Source organism: Acanthopagrus latus, chromosome 11 (assembly GCF_904848185.1).
Source record: "Acanthopagrus latus isolate v.2019 chromosome 11, fAcaLat1.1, whole genome shotgun sequence".
NCBI lineage: Eukaryota > Metazoa > Chordata > Actinopteri > Spariformes > Sparidae > Acanthopagrus > Acanthopagrus latus.
Window position 1 is genome coordinate 21,036,187 of NC_051049.1, and position 4,960 is coordinate 21,041,146.

A 4,960-nucleotide genomic window follows, 5' to 3' on the forward strand; every position below is an offset into this window, starting at 1 on the left:
CGTAGCAACAAGTGTAAAGGTCTGTTGAATCGATTTTTGAGTTGGAGTAACGTTAAAGCTGTGTGTAACGTTTCAAAAAAAGTAGCAGAGGTGAAGGAGATAATTTCCCACTGTGGGTGAAAGAAGCAGCAGTTAGCATAAGGTGAATGTCGGTTAAATGGAGAGTGGAAAGCCGTTCTCAACTTGGGGCGGATGCCGTAAAGAAGGGAAAGTTATGTTGTGGAAAATACCCAAGACTGTTGCAGCAGCACATTCGATCCCAGAGCATTTTTCACCGAATTAAGATGAACACAGAATCTACATTCTATAAAAATATAGTCACCTTTGCCTTGAGAAAAGTTTCTCTTTCCCCTCTCTCCCACTCGTTCGGTCACTTCCAGATGCTGCTGCTGCTGTTGCTGAGTGTTGCGCCCGTTGGTAAGTAACTGTCTCCACGGCTACAGTCACTATGGCGCGAGGGGGTCTCGAGGCAACTGTTGCTACCCTCAAGTGTCTACGTCAGCGCCCTCACTATGAAGAGGCGGGGCCAAGGGGACAAGAGCCCCGCCCAATTAAATAAAGCTGTAAATATGATTGGGATCACTAGGTGGTGCTCTAAGCCAGGGGACTGATGGAAGTGCCACATGCATAGGTTATGTTTCTAATATATTACTGTATGTATCACATGTGCCTGTAAATATCAAACTGATGACAGTTGTATTTAGATTTTTCTGTATTTTTTACACTATGTAGTTTTAAAGAAGCAATTCAAACAAAACAAATTTTAATATTTACAATATTAAAGAGGTGATAATACAAACTATTTTTCCATAACTGAATAAATAAGCCGTTCTCAGAGGAAAATAAGGTCCCAAGAATTATGTTTGAAGCTAAAAAAAGGTGTCAGGATCAGCCAACTGTGAACAAAGTAGAACAATATGAAATTGTATTGTCCTTTAACATCAGTTTGTTTGTTCAGGTTATTCAGTGATGAGAACAAAGACAGCTTGTTTGTTTAGGCTTAAAAAAAAAAAAATCAGTCAATGAATATCTTTCACTTCTGATTAAAATGTCTGCTCCAAAACTACAATGTGCACCTTTAAAATTATTGTAATTTACTTACTTTCTTGTTGTTTCTACATCGTCAATAACATCTTCTTTTTGTTATATGTGAATATATTAGGTTATATATAATTATGTATTAGGTAGCAATATATGTTTTCACAGCTGATGAAGATTATTAGTAATCAAAGAGACCAATAACCGCTGCTTAGAACATATACATTTGCAATAAAAACATTTGAATTTTGGTGTCAAATTTATGGGTAGCCGGGCCTATTATTTGAGCCCATATTCAGTATTCTTCTGATTATCTGGATTTGATATCATCAGCTTGCCAATCACATGAACTAATTTTAAAAATGTGCTTCTGGTAACATCACAATTAATAGCCTATAAACCATAAAATATTGTGATTCTGCAAAGTAACTAGTAACTAAATTGTATACCAAATAAATGTAGTGGAGTGGAAGTATAAAGTAGCAGAAACAAAATACTCAAGCAAAGTACCTCAAAATTGTAGTTTAGTACAGTATTTGAGTAAACTGTACTGAGATTTATTCAATCACTGGTTGTTCTTAATTTCTAAAATATCAGTTATTGGTCCCTTTGATATTTAATTCTTTGAATGTCTGTTTTATATTGTGTTATGATGAGTTTCTGTGATTTTAAGTGAACTGCTACAGCAACAGCGAAAATTTACCTTGTGTATTAATAAAGCTATCTATCTATCTATCTATCTATCTATCTATCTATCTATCTATCTATCTATCTATCTATCTATCTATCTATCGATCGGTATATCTGTATCTGTACTGGCCCTGAAAAAGCTATATCGGTTGACCCCTGGTCAAACCTAAGAACAACCGATAGAAAGTGACTAAGTATATTTTCTTATTTACATTTCATGTGTGCTACTGACTGAGACCACAGAGTGGTGACTACAGACAGAATAAAGGAGGCTGCATCAGAGATAAAGTGGCCCAATTACATTAATGTATTTCTTGTAAAAACATAAATGTAATTCATACATGTACACTGAATTATTATTATTGATTTAAATTTTTAAAAGGTCTCTGTAACATATCTATAATACATACATTATAATTTTCCTTTTCCTCTTGTAAAAAGTCATGAAGCTGCATTTCCTTTCTTCAGCACATGGTGGCAGCATGTCTGTAATGCAAGATGGTGGCAGTGTGTCTGATAAACAGGTTACTTTCAGGTTATCTTGATTAGATTCAGACAAATGCTTCGCTGAGATACTACACCAGGCAGAACCAGAGTGAGTGTGCTCCCCTTTGATCTAGTTATTGATTTGTCAATGCAAACACTGTCTCAAGGGCTCGACATCAGACAGTTTACATCATAGCTTTATCAGGAGACAACTGCTACACTGGGGTGGAAAGGGGGATGACTTTTTTTGTCATTTTAAGCACTGCAGATAAAGAAAATAAAGATATCAGTGGGCAATGATGTTTGCCCCTTTAGTATTTTTTATGGATATTGGGGCTGGACAATGAGGTTGACAAAAGATTCTCATATGTAAGAAACAGCCGAATGAGGACACAAATCATGTCTGTGTTTTTTCTTTAGTGCTTTGGAAAACATGGGGAGGGTGACATCATATAAGTTAAAAAAAACAAAAACAAAAAAACTTAAGATATTTTAGAAGCTGATTTGTATATGTTTAATTAGATATAATTTAAGTTGACAGCTTTTAGGCCAAAACAAATAAAAAAAAGATTCAGTCATTCTAAACTGATCTTAAATTATCATGATGAGAAATTAAATGGATTCCTCATTACTCGTGTAGCTCATCTCCTCATAACGAGTAAGTCTCTGGACTTTGGAGGGAGCTTACCAAAGTTTGACAAATTAAGCAATACCTCAGCTTGGACTTTAGAATTACATTATTTAACTTAATGGCCACATGACATGATGAAAGACACTATTGAGTTGAATCATGAAAATTGTCAGATCCAGCTTTTCTGGAGTTTGTACCATAGGCTAAATGTCATGATGTCTCTGCCTCCGCTGCTTTGGCTATGACCTCAGAATCGCTGGACTACCCATTGAATTTTTTTTAGAAATTTATAAGAGGTACAACTACATGAAGAAAAAAAATCTGAAACATTTCTGAAAAAAAAAATCAATATTAAATATAATTATAATATTAAATTACATTTCTGTGGGAAATAAGGTGCTTAAAGATTCATCTTAATAGCTTGTATGACAGACACATGCAATGATTCTGAAAAAGATTTAGGTTATTCCAGATATCTACTCCAGGTGACATTGAACTAAAGTCTCTGCATATATTTTACCAAAAGATGACTATGTTTCCAAGTCAAGTTTATATTTAGATTTTTAAAAAAAACATAGATGCTATATTTTTACCTTGAAAGGGCTGCACTGGGTAGACTTGGAAGTGCCTGGATTTTATCAAATTGTATTATTTTCCAGGATAATGAATCTTCAGAAATTAGATTTACTTGTGCACATATCCTGCCATACATGCGTTTCCTTCAGAATCACATTTGTTTCCAAGTTGTTGTTTTTTAGCCTGTGTATACACCTACAGATAGCCTATATTTAAGCCTATAAAAGTAATTGTGAATTTTGTTAGATTATTGTTATTAACATATACATACACATACGTATGTATAAACTAACCTTGCTACACCATAATACATTGCCCACTGCATTGATATTTTAGTGTTAAATAATAAGCCTAGAGGAATACACAACAAAAAAGTACTGCAAAATGGAAATATACAATAAAAGATGAAAAGAAGTGTTCAGTATTTACAGTCAGTATACTGCGTGTGAGGCAGGGTGGATGGGAGGTGATTCTAAAGCTGTAAAACAGTTTAAAACAGTTGTCAGAGTTCAGTCACACTCACCATGGACTTATTGAACCTCTGCCAGTAAAAGAGGAACTCATAAGTAGCTCATCCGCAGCTGGACATATTCACCAAAACAAAGAGGTAAGTCCACCACCTTGAATTCATAACCACTGCTCATTTAGGTAATCTTCTCATCTGTCACTCTAACATCAGTCCAGCATCAAGCCATAAACTGTCAAACTGATCTATTTAAGAATAATTTATGTGCCAATTGACTGAGATTATTAGTTATAATAATAATAATAATAATAATAATAATAATAATAATAATACAAAGGAGTTTAACCCTTACCAGTTCAATGGCCACACAGCTAAGACTATTATCACTTTATCATTAGGTCTTGATAACATGTTTTTAGCCGAGATGCATTTGAGGACGTTTAATCATATGGATCCATAAAGGCCGCATAGAGATCCGAATTCACGCAACTTCCGGTTTTCCACATAGGTCTTACTTTTGGAAAAACGTTGTATGGTAGTGATTGGAGAGCGATAAATCATTTTCTGATCCAGTTTGAACTGTGCCATGGCCTACACATACGATGTTTGTCAATTTAATAGAAATACTTCCAAGTCAAGAAACTTGAAGTTTCGCGTGAAAGTATCGTGTAATTTTGTGTTAAACCTCTCAGTCAACAACATCTCGCTCAACACACGTCACCAACACCGACATTGGCCTCCAACTCGGCACAGCAGAAAAGGTGCTAAAAATAGATGAAAATCACAATAAACCTGGTTATACTGACAACTGAATCAACGTGAAAGAGCAGTTCGTCAGTTTCGGAGGCTTACATACATACAAGACCGGCTCCACAATGCTCAAGTTACGGTCATGGTAACCGTTCCACGCGATGACGTCACGAACACGACTGTAGTCTTTACATTTACGTGTTTTCTGTCACGTACTTCATTAGTTTTATGACAAACTGATGCATTTCTTGACTTTTATCTTAACAAATATCATATGTGTAGTTCGTGGCACAACTCAAGCAAAATATTTGTCTCCCTTCATT

General features: G+C 35.2%; 1 protein-coding gene across 5 annotated transcripts in view; it reads right to left on the reverse strand.

Annotated features, from left to right (window-relative positions):
* rfx2 (regulatory factor X, 2 (influences HLA class II expression)) overlaps positions 1-4,833 on the reverse strand; it is a 34,420-nt gene extending 29,587 nt beyond the window's left edge. For 2 of the 5 annotated variants that reach the window (XM_037115558.1, XM_037115553.1), the window contains exon 1: positions 323-480. The gene's annotated coding sequence lies outside the window, so the exon portion shown is untranslated. Of the gene's footprint in view, positions 1-322; positions 481-4,743 lie in introns of those variants that run through there. The other 3 variants (XM_037115555.1, XM_037115559.1, XM_037115554.1) reach the window with 3 other exon arrangements.
* Between the last annotated feature and the right edge of the window lie 127 nt (positions 4,834-4,960).